The sequence below is a fragment of the Meleagris gallopavo genome, chromosome 2, assembly GCF_000146605.3.
Source record: "Meleagris gallopavo isolate NT-WF06-2002-E0010 breed Aviagen turkey brand Nicholas breeding stock chromosome 2, Turkey_5.1, whole genome shotgun sequence".
NCBI classification, from domain to species: Eukaryota; Metazoa; Chordata; class Aves; order Galliformes; family Phasianidae; genus Meleagris; species Meleagris gallopavo.
This window is the reverse complement of record NC_015012.2, coordinates 31,252,201-31,265,226: the sequence shown is the minus strand read 5'-3', so window position 1 is coordinate 31,265,226 and position 13,026 is coordinate 31,252,201. Positions and strand designations below refer to the sequence as shown.

The 13,026-nt window shown below is 41.4% G+C and overlaps 1 long non-coding RNA gene across 1 annotated transcript; it reads left to right on the top strand.

The window, feature by feature from the left end:
- Positions 1-6: 6 nt before the first annotated feature.
- Positions 7-748, top strand: LOC109365961. The gene is made up of 2 exons (XR_002111886.1): positions 7-150; positions 245-748. It is a non-coding gene; the product is annotated as an uncharacterized LOC109365961 (long non-coding RNA).
- Positions 749-13,026: the final 12,278 nt, after the last annotated feature.

Sequence of the window (13,026 nt, the reverse complement as noted above, 5' to 3'; positions counted from 1 at the left end):
TGCGGCTTGCGGCAGCACCGGCGCGTAGGGAGGCGGGCAGCTCTCTGTCCCGGTTGAGGCCTTTCCATGCGAACCCGGCCGGGCTACTGTTGCCTGAGTGCCCCGAGAGGTGCTGCCGGGGAAGCCCGCTGCACCTGCTTAGGTGCTCAGGTGGGGCTGCTGGAGAGCGAATGTACCTGTGCGCGTGTCTCTGTCCGGTCTGCCGGCTGCTGATTGCTACTGATTTAACCTTTGTTACTTCTAGGAATTAGAGAGGCACTATTTCTTCTTCACCTAGTGCTATAAATTGCAGAGGAACCCTGACCAGCTGCAGAAAGAGGAGTGGCCCTGGCACAAAAGTGTAATTAGTAACTCGACTGTCTGAGAGCCCAAAGCTGACCGTGTAGTTTGCCTAGAAGCACAGAAGAACTCGGATTTACTGGGGAGCAGGATGTCATAACACCCTTATTTCTCCCTCACGGCAGTATTTCTGGTTCTGCCTCCTGCTCCTGGTTTTGGAAAAAGGACCGCCACAGACAACCTGCTGTGCCCATTCATCTTCCTGAGTGCTTCTGGAGGCCCTTGCACAACATCCTGCCACAGGAGTGGAAACACAAACTGCTGTTCTATGTGAGGGCCCTGGAAACCTTTAAGGAAACTGTTAAGACTGCGCATAGGGAAAGTAACTGTTGGTCAACAGCTGGAGTTTTCCTCAGTCCTATCACTCAGAAACAAAGGAATACAATGTAGTTTAAAAAAAAAAAAAAAAGCAACAACAACAACAACAAACAAACAAAAAAAAAAACAACCCAAAACATACTAATACCTTTATAAGAATGAATAAGGTATTATATAAAAAAACAGCAATAAAAAGCCCACCCATGCAAATATTTTAGTCTGATAGTCTTGTACCTATTTCTCTTTACAAAGATTTCCCTTAAAACAACCATACCTACCTAATGCTCCATTAAGAACCTGAGGAAAAAACAAGCCTTCCACGAGGCCAAACTACAGCCTGAGAAAGACAGAAATCTTTTAATTGAAATGGAAACATTAATCCTATTTCTACATTCTGCAATTTTCCAAGTTACAAACAAGTATAACCTGTTCATAATTCAAGTTTTGTAAACTTTCAGTTTTATGAAAACTTTACTAAAATAATTTCCAAAGAGTAATTTTTGTTATGATGGAAATAATTGTTTGGAGTTGTGTAATCCACCAGTATTTAAAAATGGGACCAGATTACATAAATCTTCATGCTGATCATATTTCAAATGTTCAGGAATGGTCATAACATTTTGTTGGATAACCTTTATTTGTATTTTCTCTTTTCAACATCATTTGCCAAAAATCTTTCTCTAAGCCAAGTAAAACAGGAAAGGTTATTTGAAGAGAATTAATTGGAGGACAAACACAGCTGAAGCAGATTATAGATGCAGAAAACAATGTGAGTGTTTCCAATGATTTTCTAATGTGGCTCGCTAAAGCCTGTGGCCCATGGCCTTAGAGTAGTCCATTTCTTTTCAAAAATAATAACCAATAAGAACTGCTGTCTGCAGCTGCCATTAGTTTCTCTGGATGCATCATGACTGTCAAAATCAAGTCACAGGTTGTGTCCCAGATTCCTAAACTGCTTTGCACCTGAGGCCACCTTACCCAGGCATACCAATCAGAAATTAGAAGTCATTGCATGCATGTAGAAACCTGTCAGAACACAGCAGCTTTCCAAGCTAGGACCTAAACACTAATTTACCGAGATGCAGTATGTTAAATCAGACTAAATCTTACAATTGGCCTAAGCAGATGGCAAGAAACTATTTGTAGAGAAGCAGTGTTCTTCTGCATGTGGATTTTTTTCCCATCAGTCAAAATTTACACCTGAAGTGCTAGTAAATATCCAAGTCCAGATCACACCTCTTACAAATAGCTAGCCCTTGCTAGCTTTTTAGCCTTCCTAAGAAGTCAGAGCTTATGTCTCCTGATCTGTACTCTGTCCTGTCCAGCGGTACTACAATACTTTGTTCACACAGTAGCTCCTGAACCTGTATATTTGCTTCAGTTTTGACAGAAGAAAGAAGTCACTATCCTGAAGTTCCAGCAATGTTAGCAGCTCTGAGGTAAAGAGAACCTGTTAATTACCATCCTGCCTTCCTCCCATTGTCCCCAGATGAGCTCAGCACACCAGCACCCAGGCACACCTTCACAAACAGAGCACTGTTTGTGTAAAACCAGGCCATGCAGTGGCCTGGTCTTTTGGGATATTCTGAGCTTGGACAGCATTTTCTGTGTGATATTAGAAAAGTTAGTTTACTATTGAGCAACTGCATTCAAAGGGTGAAAGAACCATTACATTATAAGTAACCAATGCATGCCATTTCCAACTAAGATGTGTATTAATTTACCAGTGTATGAAAGCCTTCTGTATGAAAGCCATTTGTATTTTTTTCATAACATTTTTGAGGTATTTCATGTTTTTTTTTTAAATGCTGTCTCCTCAACAGAAAATAATCTGCTGCTTGTAACAAATGCAGAAACTTGTAATGTGTTAGTAACATTTCATACTCATTATTTCAGCAGTTGTAAGCATATAATCAAACCTTGTTAATAAATCACCAAATATTGTGAAAGCTTAAATACCTTTGACCAGTTTTGCCAGCAGCCTGCCAGAAATCCTGCAGTTCTGTCAAGTTGTATTCAACTCTTTCCAAACCATTTGCTATAAAAAATAACCAAAATTTTACCTTACCTCATAGGGTAGGTAGGAAGCATTCATTGTCAGACTTCACAATATTTTCTGTTGCTCTTGCCATCAACAGTTGTCCAATGCTCTTAATAAAAAATAATGAATTGGAGTTCAAAGAGGATCAGTAATAGCATACTGGTATTTTCTGTTTTCTTCAAATAAAGATACAGTGCTTTGCATAGTTCCCAAAGGAGGTGAGCTATTGTAATTGCACTGTCTTTAAGCCTCTGTGTGTACATATATAACCCAACAACCACAAACACACTGCTCCTGCTTCTTTGCGTCTGTCTTCATCCCACCAGGAAGCTCAAGGACATTATCAAGGTACATTTGTGGAAGCTATGTTATTTTTTAAGTCCAAGATACCTGATTCAATTTCCTTGCTGTAAAAGATGAGAGTTGGCAGCCCAAAGGAGTTTGTGTATGTTGTGTTGACAACAATAGGAATAAACAGGCAAGGCCATAATTCCACAGGGCTGCCTGATTCCTTCACAAAGAGAAGTTGTCCTGGGAGTGCCAGAGTACACTTGAAAGAGAAAAAATACAGGAATAAACATGAAAACATGAGAAAAGTGTATGTGTAAGCATAGATTTTACACTTGTATGTATGGTATCCTGGAAAGGCCATCAGAACTTTACGTGTGAGCGTGTAAGTGTACATGTATGCTGTCACTCAATATATTTTCATCTATTTGAAGAGATGTGTCTTTTTCTCTCCTGCTTTCCAAAATTATTCCATTTAAAAATATTTTAAAGTTTTCTACCTGCAACTGGCAGTGCCCCTTCCTGAACAGACATGTATCTCCAGTATTCCAACTAATACGTGGCCCTTGGATGTCTGCAATTTCATGTAAAACACACACTTGATTCAGAGGATGTGGCGTGTTCTTCCCTCATTTCTACTCTGGTTTTGTACTACCATTTCTGAGCTTGTAAAAAGTTTCTCTTCTGATTTTAACTTTCCATTTAGGCCTCTATAGCAATGTGTGCATTAACATGACATGCATGCATGTCAGAATTAACACGGTATTGCAGCATAAGAGGAAGTCCTAAAAGCTCAAGGCAAGACAATTAAATGAAGTCTGAAATCATCATTATTTTACCAATAATTGTTTGAGTAAACATGAAACTTTTCAATATTCACCATTCTTTCTCAGTCTTTGGCATTGTTGACAAAAGACAGGTAAGAAAGAGCTCACTGTCTGTGCCTGACTCTGTCACAAACTTGCATGTGTTCTTCAGTAAATCATTTCACTATTTAGCATCTGCACTTCCCTTTCTGCAGTACTCAAAATGTTAAAGCTACAGCTATACCAACATATGTATATTTAAAATATCACAGTATCATAGAATGGTTTGGGTTGGAAGGGTTTAAGATCATATAGTTCCACCCCCCCTGCTACAGGCAGGGACACTTCCCTCTAGACCAGGTTGCTCCAAAGCCGCAATCCAGCCTGTACTTGAGAACACCTCCAAGGAGGGGGCATCCACAGCTTCACTGGGCAGCCTCTTCCAATGTCTCACCACCCTCACAGTGAAGTATTTCTTCCTAATCTCTAGTCTAAAATCTACCCCTCTTTCCCAGGTTTTAAAACCAATTCCCCTCATTCTGGTTTTGTATGCCTTTGTAAAAAGTCCCTCCCCAGCTTTCCTGGAGGCCCCCTTTAGGTAACAGAAGGCCGCTATTAGGTTCCACCATAGCCTTCCCTTCTCCAGGCTGAAGAGCCCCATCTCCCTCATCCTGTCCCTGTAGGGGAGGAGCTCCAGCCCTCTGATCATCCTCATGGCCCTCCTCCAGTGCCACTCCTACAGTTCCATTTCCTTCTTGTGTTGGGGGCTCCAGAACTGGACACAGTCCTCCAAGTGGGGTCTCACGAGAGTAGAATAGAGGGGCAGAATCACCTCCCTCGACCAGCTGGTCACACTTCTCTGGATGCAATCCAGGATACGATTGGCCTTCTGGTCTGCAAGGACACATTGCTGGCTCATGTTGAGGCTTTCATCAGCTGATACTCTCAAATCCTTCTCCTCAGGGCTGCTCTCAAGCCATTCTCTTCCCAGCCTGTATCTGTGCTTGAGATTGCCCCTACCCAAGTGCAGGAACTCACACAAGTATAAATATATACCTTTGCAAATGAGGTTATTTTTCACAGTTCATTTCTTTCCTGTTCAAATGATTCTTCTTTAAATCTGGATCTGTCTGTGCATGGAATAATTTATCTTTGGTAGCCCACATCATCTGTTGTATCCTACGAGGTGAGCACAACTTCACTCTAGATCAGGGATTTGGGATGTTTGGCTCTGGGCTACGCGGTTACTCGGGTAGGAGAGAATGAGAACATTTTGAGAAGGTCACCTCCACCAGTCACTGCTGTGTGACTACAGAGGGGTTCCCTTTTCATCCTAGGATCCTGTTTGGACAATGACAATGGACAAATGCAGCAAAAAGCATGAGGAAAAATGGAGAAGACAGAGAGTTATTGGGAAGCAGGGGATTCCTAATCAGTTAGAACTTTTGCTGTATGCAGCAAGAGGGCAGGATTTTTGTTCTACTCAACACCTGCACATCCACATCGCACTTACACAAATGAAAGCACACGTAGAGAATATTCTGATATCTCATTATTTCAGCCCCATTTTGCTTTTTCCTGGGGACAGGCCTGTGAGCTAAAGTAAAAGTGAAGACTGCATTACTCCAGTTGCGGTTTGCACCTAGTTCTGGCGTTTAAGAAGCTGTTCCCATCTGGTTCTGAGCTATAGGCTCCTAAAGAACTGAAAAGTGACTCAGCTGGGCGAGCGAGGTGAGCCGGCCGTGCGGCCGCACGTGTTCATGCGGCGTTCTCGTGCTGCCACCGCGTGGACAACAGCCCCGTGCCGTCCCCCCGCCTGGAAGCGGGTGCTGAGGTCGGCTGTCCAGAGCCGTAACGCGGGCCTTTTGTGTCCCCGTGTTTCCACTTGTTCGTTTGTTTCTTTCTTCTAAATTTAGATATATTTCATCCAAGCGGTATGAGCGTGATTGAAACAGCAAGATATTATGGGGAATCAGCGTTCCCACCGTTCCCTCCGAGGCTCTCCCCACACACAACTGCCCGCGCAGGCACTCAGACCCCCGGCCCCGACATGGCATCCGGGCCGCCCCGCACAGAACCGCGCTCTCCGCGCCTCCCTCAGCGCGCTCCTGGCGCGCTCCTGCCGCGCTCCAACCGCCCACGAGGGGGCGTGCGAGAGTCGCAGCCCAACGGCTCTCGGTCGCGGCCGCGGGGAGCCTGGCTGACTTCACCCATCAGATGGAGGTGTGCCTTGTGGGTCCACTGCACCACTAATCGGAACATCTGCACCAGGAGGAGAGTGACTGATACCTCACAGGGCAGTGAAGGGAGCAGCAGAGCCCTCTGCGGTGTTTGCTCATTTCGAGTGCAGAGCTGAACTCAGGTCTCACCGGGTGGCTCTATGCGAGCTGATTTGTAATGAGAAAGACTCAGCTCTGAGCACTGTGTCCTTTGAGTCTTAGGGAGAACAGTCAAAGTAAAAGAGAAACAATGGAATGGAGGCACAGAAATGTAATAAACAAAAATAAAAACTGGGGGTAAAACAAAGGAGCAAGGAAGAAAGGAAGGTGGGAAAAGTGTAAAATTGTAAACACTTAGAGAGCTTGTCTCTGCATCTAAGGTGACCGTGACCTGGATTCCTTTCTCCTGAGCTTATGTGTGTACCCAGGGTGTACAGGTATGGGGTTCCTCTGACTTCTGTGGAGAGAGACGCCTTCGAAGGGCAGCAGACCTTCAAGCAGAACAGCAGCAGTCCTGCTGCTCCAGGCTGAGGACGACTCCAGCTCTTGCTCTCATGTGCCAAGGGTTTGCTGACCTTTGATTGCAACACAATCCTTGTGATGGAAATTACTGGAGCGAGAGAGGCGGTTTCTGATTTACGTAAGGCCAGTCCACGTGATCATCATTAACTCTCTGGTCTTAAAAATGGTGACTTTAGTTTCAACCTTCAGCACATTGTCCTGAAATCTATTTTGAACTGAAACGGGAGGATGAACAGAAAGTCATGAAGCTGATATGTTCTCTGCTTGTCTTGGCTCCCTACTCCCAAGGAGTTGTACTAAACAGCAGTGGGGAGCAGCAAAGGAGCTGGATCATTATTTCTAAACAAACATGGATTCCTTGGTTCATTTTTTTCTTATCTTTATCTCTTTTTTTTTATACTTTAATCTCTGTGAGGCAATGGCAGTCTTCATCTGTGATGGCACTAAGACCATAACTAGTGTTTAACTGTAAAGCATAAAAGTTAGCTCAGGCTAAGCTGCAAAATAGCGTGATTATAGACAATTCAGTTTAAAAAATCAAATAAATGCTTTGGTTCTTAATTCTTTTTTTTTTTTTTTGGTTTGTGTGTGTGTGTGTTATGTACTTTTAAGTACCAAAGAAGATGAAAAATATGCAGTAAGCACAAGCTTCATGTTTCCATTGTGTTTTACTTTCTAATACATGGAATAGTATGGTACATGGAGAATGGCAATGTAAAGAAAAAGCACCAAAATGGATTTGCTGCTTAAGCTGAGAAAGCAAAGTCACAGTAATACTTTAACAATGCTACTTATCAGCAGCAACATCCTGATTCATTTCAAAAGCTCAGCTTCGATGGTACCAATTTTGGTAGTTCCGTACACTTCAGATAGATGCTATTGTTCATGTGAGCTATAAATGCATCTTGGTCAGCTCAGATAACAAGTGCAAGTTATTAAATGACTGAGTGTTTAATAAAAGAAGCATATACTTCTATGTGGGGAAAAAATAGCAGGAAAATTTGCTTTCCTCTTCGACACAGAGCATATTGACATCTTCTAGAGCTTTAACAAGAAGCAGAACTTTCTATGAGAGGATTGCAGTATAGTGTAAAACTCTTGCCTAAGACACCTGCACTATTTTGGCAGTCATAGAAGAGCAAATAACAATACTTAATTCTGCAGGGAATATCTGACATTTCAGACTTGTATTCACGGCTGGGCTGTGGCAGCCAGCACTGCAGACCTGCTGTAATGCCAGATCTCCCAGGGCTCTATGCACCCTCCCCAAAAATCTTTCTGGCCTTTTTGACATTCTCATCTGGAGGAGTGGTGACAACACAGAGCACAGCTGGTCAAAAATCTGTAATGGAACGTATCTTCACCAGGGAAAATAACAAATTGTAATTGACAGGTTTCTGAGCAGTGTTTTGTCTCTGACAGAAGCGAGGCAGGATCCCAAGCTGTGATTTTCCCCTGCAGGCTTCATTGGCTTTCTCTGTCAGCAGCTTGCATGCTTTCTGGGCTTCTTGTCAGCTCTCTAGGGAAGGTGCCGTGGGTCAGGAAGCCTGAAACCTGAGAGGTAGGACCAGGATCAAACACACATTTCCACTGTTATCTCTCTTTGGATAGTCTTTTCCGGAGAAGAGGAGAAATTCTGGTTCTCCGGTGCTCTGATGACTGAGAAGACTGTCTCCTTTTTCAGAGTACTGGAGATGATGACAGTAGCAGAAAGAGCATCTGTCATTCTCCAGCTCAGAATCAGCAGCAGTGGTAAGGTGTTACAAGAGAAAGGAGGCGACCCCTCATCCCTTTATGAGATGCAGAGGTGGAAAGGACCTATCAGCTTCATGAGGGCTCTGGCTGCTATGCTCTTCCATTCCTAGCATGTAACATTTTCTATGGAGATACAGTTATTGAACATATAGCCCAGACCAGTGAGTGAGAGGAGTAAACACAGGGCAATTTATAGCTCTCGATTACTGTTTTCAGGCAGATAAAGTCACCAGCACACCTTGGCTGGTATGTCAGTGACGCTTGGATACCTTCATAACTGCTGGGCATCTACAGTTTTTAAGCAAGCAGTGAAATGCTGAATAAATGAACAACAAGAATTGTTTTAGCTGTTCTTCAGTATAGCTCTAAGTATGTATATTTCCTTTGCAGTAAATACTACCTAATAGATTAGCCCAGCAACTTATGGCAATTCTGCTTCTCTTCACTGTGGATTAGGAACTGTTCTACAGAGAATTCAATTCAAACCCTGAATACTCTGTGTCATGTACACTCCAGAACAGTGCAGATCCTGATGTCTTTATTCAGGCTTTGTTTAAACAAACTGCACAAGCATAAATCACACTAACATGATAGTTTGCTGAATGTAGGTCCCAAATCTAACTCAAGCAAAGTATTCAAGGAAGTCAAAACTGGGATGTAGCTTTTAATCTGTCATTCACATCTGAATCCTTACACCTGTGAATAAAGCCTATTATCACTTTCTGTTTCCATACCTTTTAGTTTTATTTAACTTTTCACAGTCATCTGTAAGTTATTTTCCCAGCTGGAGGTATCTGTAGAAGCAAATAATGCAGGACAGTCTTGTAAGACATCTGGTCAAGAGGCAGCATTGAACTTATCACAACTAAGTGATTTGCCATAAAACAGTGAAAAGCATATTAATCTTTCACTGGTTCCATTTTAGGTTGTAAGAAGAGAGGTGAATATATATATATTTTAAATGTGTCTTCTGTACACAATACCAGAAGGTTAAACGTGTGTTTTCTTCTTCATAAGCAAGTCCATGCTTCTGGCTACAGACCAGAAGACATTTCTCTTTGTCCATTAAGGCAATCTCCTACGCAGTTTACCAAGGGAGGATGAAATTCCTCAAGCTGTGTTATAAACATTCATCACTGAAGTCACACTACTAATAGCACAAACAAAAGACAAAATTTAAGAGAGCTCTGTGCTGGGTGTGCTTTACACAGACTGTAGAATCCAGGCTGAACCAGCAAAACCAAAGACCAAACTGTGAAAAGCTTAAACAAGACCATTTCCATCACCAGGACTTTTGAGGTTCAGTGAAAGTAGGAGTTGTTCTTCTCCCTTCCTCTTGCTCAAGATCATTCCTCTTGAATAAGACTTCCTAAAGATGAAATATGGGCCCTGTCAAAACCGCCCACTATGAGCAGCACCGACTTTAACTTGGCCTGCCGTTCACCACAGGTTTGAAAGCAGGCAGCACTGACATCATCACCCACAGGCTTCTGGCCAGAGGGATCTCTTTATCAGCTCACTTTCCTGTCTTCAGCTGCAGTTTACTCCCTTCTCTGCCAGTCTCACTAATTAGTTCAGGGGATTTGTTTGTGTATAGCCCTAATAAAGAGGAATCACCTTAGATACACAGCTTCCCCAGTCTCTGACCTTCTGCTCTTTGTGTATGTCCTGTGCCAAGTACTGGGTGGAAGGACTGGGCAAGGATTTCCTATGTACTTCCATTGCCAGCAACAGAGAACACAGACCTCCCTCATTTAGTCTGTGCTAAGGGTTACCACCATTAACAAATTATTTCCTTTATGAAAGCATTTCACAAACTTGAAGTGGATAAAGACAAAAAAGCTATCAAGAAATTGAACGAATTATTACAGAACTTCTAAATCACTTTTAAAGATGAAAACTTCTTATGTCCTTATTTTTGTGACAAAAACTATGAAACTCCATGAAAGGCATATTTTCCTAGAAAAATACTAAATTGTAGGGGGCTTCAGAAAGGTCTGATAACATGCTGATGGCAAGAGGCAGCTGGGGTGGGACATTCTGGTCGTACTGTGAGTATATGAACACCAGACTCCCTGTCACAGCACATGGTTTTAGAGTTACATTTTCAATGATGCTGTTCTGGCAAGATTCTGATCCATGAACCTAAAGAATCTGGGAGCCCCACTGGACTATAACTTACACAGAAGGCTGCACTGAAGCCTAGCAAGCCTAGTTCTTTAGAATTTAATGGTGCAAAAGAAGGAAACATGCCAGACTATCTACCTGAACTACTATTCCCTCAATACGTTCCTCTGTGGTGTATCTTGGCTGGCTGCTTAATAGTTCAGCTCTAGAACTATTAAAAAATTGGTGCTTAGAATTACATTCTTCACAATTCTTCACATAGATTATGTGGCAGAAATACCCCAGAATACTATAAAAGTTCCATTTTCCAAAAGTAAACACAAAGTCTGAGAAATAATCTTATGTTCCTAATACCATTAGGTAGGTATACTTTCAGTTGATACTCAAAAGTAGCAAAGTAATGCTAATAAATTTAGATACAGGTCTACAAAAATCAGAAGTGCATCTGTAAACATACAGTTTTTCAAAATTTGAGTGAGATATTGCAAAATTAAGAAGTGGAATTAATTACATTTTAAATAAATTTAAATTAGAAAATACTATTGGGCTAACACTATAATTTATCCTATTTCATCACAACCACTCCCAGATCTTTCTTATCTGTGGATGATTTGGCTAAAATCCCATCAAATGCAATGCTCCCCTCTTACTCTCACTAGTAGATCTCTATTTATGTAACACTTTACAGGAGGTACAAAATAAGCACAAAATGTGGTCCTATGGAAACACAGGAGTTTAGTACAGGAAAAGATCTACCATATAACTAGGAAACTACTGCAGAGGTAATTTAATTTGTGTTTTTGTAGTTCACTTGTGTAGATGATTACAGTGTCTGCTGTAGAAAGCAGAGAGGTTTCAGTGTTTGCCTGTCTTGCTGTACCACAAGGAAGCAATATGGGTTAGATAGGTCATGAAAGTCAGTTGTGTTAGTCAATAGGAAAATGCAGCTCAGCTTTCCTGGGAGTGATGAAACTGATATTTTTGTGAATTGTGGAGTACTTCAGGTTCAGATTGTATGGAATTGTGGTGTATTTATAATTCTTTTATTAGTACCTACCACAAATATTGAAGATTGTTTCTAGCAGAAGTAATGCTGAATGTATTTCTCAGCTATATACTTGCTATATACACAGCAGTGAGTTTTAACAGCATAGCAGTCACACTACAATGGCCTTTAGGCACAGTGTGCTATTGTACCCTTTGCACATACTGTATAAAGTGCAGCTAAGTAAGCAAAGACAGGAATTTGGAATAAGTTTGTGCTGTATATTTGTGGTCACTTTCCATTTCCTTGACCAGACAAAAAGAGCAAGGAATCTTATTAGTATTCAACTAATGATTGCCACTGGTAACTTCTACTGTTCCACACATTTATGTGAAAATAGTCTCACATACATAAAATTCTGGCTCTCCGTCATTCTTATCCATAAAGACAATACTCCTTCCAACTGTCCTGTCTCCAGATGACCATGGTATGCTGTAAAATTTCAGTTACAATTCTCTGCATTTCCCAGTGATACTGGGAAGTCCTATTGGAGTTCAGGAATCCTTTCACTGACTTCAACAAGCCTTGGACCAAACTCTGATTTGCTCAGCCCATTTCTGGGAGAAGTCAGCAACTCTTCTTGACTTCACTATCTCTTCCTTTTGGAACACTAACTTACAGCCTTTTGGGATCTCAGTTATTGTCTTAGGAGAGAGTTTGTTGGTTTTTGTTTGTTTGAAATTCTGGCATTAGACTATGGGTTGTTCATAGACTAAGAAGAGCCTCATATTTATAGACCTTTTGAGAAAACTGAATCACAAGTACTCAATAAAAAATAATCAGCAATTTAAATTACTCACAGATATAAAAGTTTAACTAAACACAGAAAATAGCCTGGTGTTCCACCCCACAGGGTCTTATTGTGGTCAGCTTGGCTTCTATACTACAAAAACATCTTCAGCTCTTCAAATATGCCAGTAAACTTCCCCTGTAAGGTAAGACTTCAGCAAATAAAGTACTCCACTCATGCACCAGTGTTTGCTTGTTAGACTTAGGATAAAAGAATTAAAAATGTCTCCACAGAGCCAACAAGCTGCTGGAGGTGTTCAAATTAGCATGGGAAAACAGAAAAGGTGAAACCATAGAGATAGGATTCGGGGCAAGATGATGTCACTGCCTAACATACAACATTTTAGTACACAGACAGCAGAATGTACAAACTCCAAAATCCTTCCAGTTCTTCTGTAACATGGATGCCACAGGAGAGGTTTTTAATAGACTGTACTGAGCCAAACTGAGGTCTTCAGAAAGCTGTGGGAGAAGTGAAACATGCACACTGGGAACTAAACCAAACAAACACTGTACTTAAAACAAGGCTTTTGCATGCTATCACTATATGCTATCACTATATGCTATAAAGAAGGTTGTGCATTTTTTAAAATTCTTTTTAAAAGTTCACATTAATTCTCCAGGTACTTGTATTATTAATGGATATATGAATAAAAAGATTCATTGATGGCTATCAAGTTATAGCATCAATAACTAGAATAAAAGGGAGTTATTCCCTGAGGTAAGATATTATTTTACTTTGAATAAGAGTAAGTTAGAGAAAGCAGGGAGTTACCA